This window comes from Nelumbo lutea, chromosome 1 (genome assembly GCF_056320005.1).
Source record: "Nelumbo lutea isolate HS-2025 chromosome 1, American lotus-T2T, whole genome shotgun sequence".
NCBI lineage: Eukaryota > Viridiplantae > Streptophyta > Magnoliopsida > Proteales > Nelumbonaceae > Nelumbo > Nelumbo lutea.
In genome coordinates, this window is record NC_142684.1 from 25,942,666 (window position 1) to 25,950,323 (window position 7,658).

The 7,658-nt window shown below is 33.1% G+C and overlaps 1 pseudogene; it reads right to left on the bottom strand.

Annotated features, from left to right (window-relative positions):
• Positions 1 to 777: 777 nt before the first annotated feature.
• Positions 778 to 2,201, bottom strand: LOC148874024 (dynamin-related protein 4C pseudogene; annotated as a pseudogene).
• Between the last annotated feature and the right edge of the window lie 5,457 nt (positions 2,202 to 7,658).

Below are 7,658 nucleotides of genomic sequence, written 5' to 3' on the forward strand. Positions count from 1 at the left end.
ATAGATTTTAGTATTTCTATCTATTTTTCATTTTTATCATTTAATTGTGGCATCATGGGTTAACTCAGACTATTGAATTCTTGAACCATTCACCGAATGCAAACATTTTCCTTTTTGACACAATTTTAAAATTTGTATTTCATTTCCACCATCAATAAAATTAATTCTTATTTGTCACACTTATTTTCTTTTATATGATGGCTATATAATATTAGAGATGTGCCAAACTTTCCACTAAAAATTTTCTTTATTTTTTATAGTTTTTAATTTTTATTATTCAATTATAACAACATTGGTTGAGCCATTTGGTTTTAAATTTTGTATTTCAATACATTATTGATAAAAAAATTCTTGTTTATCACACTTATATTTTTTAATATTAATTAATATATAATATTATATATGTGTCTAAAATTTTTCTATTTAATGTATTTTTATGTAATTCTTTTTATATGCTTTCTATTTTTCAAAACATATTATTTAACGAGGACATCATAGACTGATCCAATGATTTGGATAGTTGAACCATTAACCCACCACTCAAGGAGCAAAATGGTTTCATTTATGGATAGTTTTAAATTTTGTATCCAATTTCCATCATTAATAAAAATACTTTTTATTTATCATACCTAGTTTTGTGTAATATAAAAAAATATATAATATTAGAGTTGTGCATAAAATTTTATAATTTTTCTATTTATGTATTTTTAATTTTTTAGTATTTAATTAAGGGTAAATTACAAAGACCCTCCCGTACTATGGGGTCTGTAACAAAGACCCCCCTGTACTTTATTTTACAACAAAGACCCCCTGTACTATGATCATGAGACAAAACCCCCCTGGATAGCCAAGATAGAATGCGTTAAATTACCAAAATCCCCCACTAAACTTTTTCTAATTTCTTGTTTTGCCCTTTCTCCTTTCTTCTCTTCTTTTCCCCTCCCTCACCGTCCTCTCTCATTCTTTCCTCATATGGGCGATCCTCCAACCTTACAAGCCCCAGTTCACACTGCAAGACGCTAAAGTGTACTAGTTTAACATCTCTGACGGGAACTTGCTCACCTAAAACTGTACATATTAGCCTCACAGAAACTATATCCGTGTGCCAGAGAAAATGGCGATGGAATCAATTGGCATCCAAGAAGATTTTCTTGAGGGATTCCTTTACAGACCCAAGAATCTGCATGAAAGTAGTCATGGCTTCCGCTGGGGAGGATAGATGCTGGGGAAATTTGTTAAGCTCAGAAACGTTCAGGTTGAGCTTGTCGTTGATGCTCATCACGATGTCCGGCAAGCATCTTGCAAGACTAGAAGCTTGGATTTGCACCAGTCTCCTGGCCAAAACAGGGATGCTCACGATGGATTTGTCATTCTGCGAGAGAAAGGGATCCAACTGAAACAGTCTCACCTCCTCAACCCTAGCCTCCTCGTTCTTGATGCGATTCCTCACACAGATCTTTAGGAGTTTTATCACATTTGGTAACCACCGCTAGCATCCTCTCGCCGGTGGTATCAATGCGCTGAGACATTCTAATCGATTCGCAGGTTGGGAAATCAACAATAGCTGATAAGACGTTCAGAATGATGCACTCCTTGGGCGTTATGTACTCCATTATGATGTTGGAAATCTGCTCGTAGATGTCCTGGGGTTGGCCAAGAACAGGGACCCTAGTTATCCCAGGCAAATCAACCATGGTGAGGTCAATGATGCCCTTCTTTTTAACCATGGGAAATGCCTTTGTTGTTGCCGGCGATCTCGTTGGTTGCATCTACAATGGCTTCTCTGCCATGGGTTTCATCAGTGTCAACCTTCTTGTCATGGTACTCCAAGTAGAGTTCTGGGTCGATTGCAGAGTGATGCTGCAAGTACATTACGAGAGGAACCCGAGTGCAGATGCCTATGCCCTGAGGGAGGCTGATGCCGGCGCGGGACTCGAGAACACTAGACTTGCTGGAGGATTGGTCTCCGATGATGACAATGGTGGGGAGCTCAATGCCTTCCTTCATCGTCTTGAGGTGGCGCAGCTGGTCGACAGTGTCAAGGAGGGGCCGAATCTGGTCACTATACGTGGAGTAGAGAGGGACGGCATCGTGGATAAGCTCATCGTCTTCTTCCCTGAGACCGAACCTGGCCATTTTTTCTTGGATGCAAGTAGTTTTGCAGTTTATAGAAACTATATCCATGTGTCGTCTTGATCAAAATCAAGATTAATGGAAAGCTCAGGTGGAAGGTTGGTACTTGGATCTTCGGCTTATATCACCTTTGGTAGTGGAACACAGGGATTCCCGTCAAAACAGCCTTCAAGTACCAGTTGGTACAATCCTACGGCGTCGATGCCTGAACTCTCAACATTGAACTTTGAAACAAGCAATCATCGTCACTGTGGTTGGGATTAAGTGGGTTCAATCCAGACGTTGGGGTATTTTCAATTACCATCTTCCAGGGTAGGGATTAAAAAATATTATAACGGAAGGGGATCTTTGTCTTACAATCAAAATATTATAACGGAAGGGGATCTTTGTCTTACAATCATAGTATGGGGGGTTTTGTTACAAAACAAAGTATAGTAGGTCTTTGTCACAGACCCCATAGTACAGGGGGTCTTTGTAATTTACCGTTTAATTAATTATGACATCATGCATTCACCTATTTGACCCAAATGGTAGAACTACATACTTGCCACTTAGAAAAATCAATTTAGCTTTTAGTTGATTTAAAAATATATTTTATACCATTAATATTAGTGTTTATGGATTTAATTAGTGAAAGTTTATGGGGATGGAGTGAAATACCTTAAATATAGGATTCAATGATAGAGAATAGGAGTTAATGCCTCAAACATGAGACTTAATGAGGGAATGAAATGCTCTAAAAATTAATATCCAAATTACAATTTTTGTGGTGACCAAATTCAAAATGAAGGATATTTTACTTAAAAAAATCCAGTAACAAGAGGAGATATTCACACTTTTTATAGTATATATAAGTGTGAATTTTTTTTTAGACTAAAATTACCCACACTTCTTTGTTTGAGAAAGGGTATAAAAGCCATTTTATTATAGTTTTAATGGCAGCTTTATCTACCTTAATGACAACATTTTTGTATTTAATTCCTCTAATTGTAAGGGTTGAAAATGAAACTTCAATTATTACTTTCCACCTCATTTAATCCCCTCTCATTAAGTCTTATACTTAAGGTATTAAATCCCAATTTTTCTAATTAAATCCTATATTTTAAGGTATTTTTCACTAATAATTCCTACTAGTTAGATCTATGTCAATATTTTTTAACAATATAAACTCATATATTTTAAAACTGACTCAAAAAGAAAGCCATTTTTTATCCAAGTGGTGGTTAAGAAATTCAACCATCCGAATCAAATTGATCAAACTATGATGTCATAGTTAGGAAATAAATTTTTTAAAATAGAAATAAATATAAAAATTTACAAAAAAATGTATAAAAATTAGACACATTTATGATATTTTTGTTAATCAAATTAAAAAAGTTTAATAAACAATAATTATTTTTATTGATAATTAAAATGAAATACATAATTTAGAACTAACCAAAAATGAAATGTAAAAATTAATAATAAGTTGTTCAACTTTTGGATTAAATGTGCTAACCTTTAATGTCATAAATAAATAATAAAAATTAATAAATATAAAAATACAAAATGAAAAAAATATAAATTTTGCAAAAAAAAGGTTTTCAGCACTTGTAAAATATCATGTATTTGTCATATTAAACAAAAAATAAATGTGACATATCAGAATTATTTTTACACATAAAAATACAAAAAATATATATATAAATAATTGAACACATCTATAATTTTATATTTACACTACTATTAAAAATATGAATAAGATTGTAGAACTTTCTTTTGACTAAAACCAAGGTTTTAAAAACAACCTATAAATGGAATCACTTTGGCTTCTAATTTCCGGATTAGCAATTCAACCATCCAATTTGAGTAGGTTAAACTAATAAGATGTAAAATATAATATAACTTTTTATTTTGGTTGTTAGATTAGGATTGAGTTAAAGTCCACCATATGTATATACTTTATTATGAGAGGGGAGTGTGAGACTTTGAGAATGAGGTGACTGGTTAAAATTGAAAAGTGAGGAAGAAGAAGAAGAAGAAGAAGAAGAAGAAGAAGAAGAGAAGGAGGCATTGTTGGAGGTGGTTGTCACCGCTACAACACTGTTTGCCCTCTCCTCATATCTCTCCCATCTCACTAAATCACTCTCAAATCATAGATTGTTTGCTTCATTGGTGTATCTCAAATTTTAATATAAGATCGTTGTTTAATCTCTCATCTCTTGCATCACTTTTTCAATTTATTCATTGGAGTTGCAATTTTTTTTTTGCTGTTATAACTTAAAAAGAATCACAAAAATGAGAAAACTCAAAATCAAGATGCAGAAAACTAAAATTCTAACTAATTTTGGCCATTGGGAAAAATCGAACAAGATTATGAGGTATGAAATTTTCTTTTTCATTTTCATTTTTTTTTATTTTTTAGTTTCTATTTTAAAATAAATAAAAAAGTTGGAATTAGTTTGGAAGCAACCCAAGAACTATTAATCCGGATGAACATTTTAATGGATAAACCATGTGGATCATCGATTCACTTACCATTTCAATGGTTCTTTGTAAAATAGTGGTTTGTGGCTAAAATGGAATTGGTGATTGACTGGTTACCATGCCAAATGGTTTGATTGTAATGTTTAAATTGTAAATTGAATTACTACTTTCCACATCATTTAGTTCCCTCTGTTTAAATATTACATTTTTTTTATAAATGAACAAAAGAAAAAGATACACCAAAAAGATAAAACATTACAAAATGAAGAGTCTAGACAAACAAGTAGGCCTATCAATGATGATACTTGAAACTTCACAATTTGGTCTAATTATCACATATTTGGATGAGGTGTTTATGTAATTAGATTTGAATTCTGTAATCTACATCTGATTAATAATAAAAAACAAAAAATAAAAATACATAAAGTTTATAGAAAATTTTGGATATATTATTGCTATAATTATCGTCATCTAGAATTACTATGTACAAAGCATGTGCATACTTACTAGTATAGATAAAAATACCTTAAATATAGGATTCAATGAGAGAATATACAGGAGTTAATGCCTTAAATATGAGACTTATTCAGGGAATGGAATGCACTAAAAAGTAATCCAAATTACAGTTTTTGTTTTCACAATAGAGAGTGACCAAATTTAAAATGAGGTATATTTTAGCCTAAAAAAATCCATAAACAAGAGGAGATCTTCACACTTTTTGTGGTAGAATTGATATAGATAAAGACAAACTAAATAACTTGTGCAAGGGAAGTCATGTTTTTACAGAGCACATGGAATTGAATTTAAATATCTAACATGGTAATGACATGGGATGCTTAGGCTATGTGACTATGTTAAGCAAAATTGAGGTAAAAGGACATTCCCAATTGGGCCAAGTTGTACCATCTACCAAGTCCAACCCAAACATTATCTTTGGGTTATTTTGTGTTAGATAAATTTATGTTAATATTTTAATTGAATTTCAAACTAATAAAAACTATTTTTAAAGCTTATATGATAAAAGAAAAAACAAAACTCTTAGCATTTCTTCAAACCACAAGAGTAGTGAGCATGAGTCTTCGTTTTCACAACAATAATGGAAGGAAAACAAGAGACTTTGACTTGTGATTCAAAACCAAAACCATTAAGTGCCATTGACAATAAAGACAAGCACATAGTTGTTTGTCATTTCCCCTTTTATAATTAACTAATCTAACCTACCAACTTTGTTCAGTGTTTGAGGTTTGTCAACACCTAATTTTTACTCGATCCATTGCCTAAACCCTAATTCACCCCAAATTTCCGATCAGACCCTTCCAATCTCTCCAAAACACTAAAAAAACCTAAAAAACAACTTTTAGCTAAAAAATACCTAAATCCACTATCAAATTTGCTTGATACCAATCTGATGGCCCCGATCAACCCTCGTCTACACTTTGACCCTTAGATAAGACATCACCATTAGAATCAAGACCTCAAAGAATACTTACCCAACAAATCTCAACTTAAAATTCCTTTGTTAACCCTCTTATCAAGTGAAGATTCCATTTCGACCCCTCTCATTAACATAAAACAAAAATAACCTAGATCCCCTTAATCCAAACATATCCAAGCTGATCAAACCATATGATCAACCCCTAGACACACTAAAACACCTACCCATAAAGTTTTAACCTAAGATTCTCCCATTTACCCCTTCATCAGACTAAGACTTTGTTCCAAATTCCCTCATTGACCTAAATGCCTATGATCTTAAATCCCATGAACCAATCAACCATTACCACCAGATCCCGGATACCTTGAAATACGTACCTATAAAATTTCATCCCAAAATACCTTCATTTACCCCTTTATTGCAATAAGATTTCATTTTAACATTTTAAATTGACCAAATCAAGCCCTTTCCATATCTGTCCAATCTACTACCAGTTAGTCCAATCTGACCCTACGAATCAACCCAGAATGCTTATAAACCTTACTCTGCCAAATTTTAGCTAAAATTACCCTAATTTAGCCCCTCAGAAAAAGATTTCATTTCGACCAATCTTATTGGCCCCCACATACAAAACTACTCTCTATGGTAAGACCCATCTCAACCCTTCACATTTTGACCCCAAATCTCAACCATCTATCCAGAATCCCAGTTTAACCTTCCTTAGACCCGGTTTGACCATACTTTCCCAAAATTACAAATATACCCCTAAATTTCTCTAAATTTATGAAAATACCCTTAAATCTACATATTAAAAGCCTACCTAAGTTTTCATTTAAGGATATGCACTATTCATTGTCACCCTTTCTTCGACACACAATGGTAGAGTGTAGCAGAGCTGCGAAAACCTCCCTTCATAGATCTCTTCTCCCTCTCCTTTGATTCCATTCTCTCATCTTCTCCCTTTCATTATCCTTTCTATTTCTATTGGAATGGCACAATGGATAATATAATCTATATGTGCATAGAAAGAAACAAGTGCAGATAGCAAAAAAGCAAAAGAAAGAAAAGAAGAGAGAGCACTAGATTTAACATGGTTTGGCCAAATTGCCTACATCCACGAGTGACGGGTTTGTCGAAGCCCTCAAAATTATTACTAGTCCCACAATAAAATATTTGCAGTAAAAGTGGTTGTAGGTCGAATCCCACAGGGAGCAAATCATTAATTTCTTAGCCGAATGGATAAAGTAATTGTGTGGGAAAATTAAATAACTAAAATTAAAAGAATAACAAACTAAGCAAACAAGAGAAAATCAGTCTTACCGAATTCTGGTTCAAGGGTTCGGGTTGAATCGATTGGCCATCGATCCTAAGTACAATTCAGCATTCTTGAAATTCAAGCATTTAACCTTAGATTTATTAGGATAGCCATAATAAACCTTGTATTTTCCTAATTTAGTTGACCAAACCCAGCATTCGATCATCACTTATCACCACTCAACTGGGTACGATAGCGTTCCATGTTAAACAATGATAGCATTAAGATTTGTGAAAACAGTTAAACCAAAATAACAATAATTGAGATAGCTGCAATTACTGAATTTTGTTCCATCGATTCTTTTAGGTT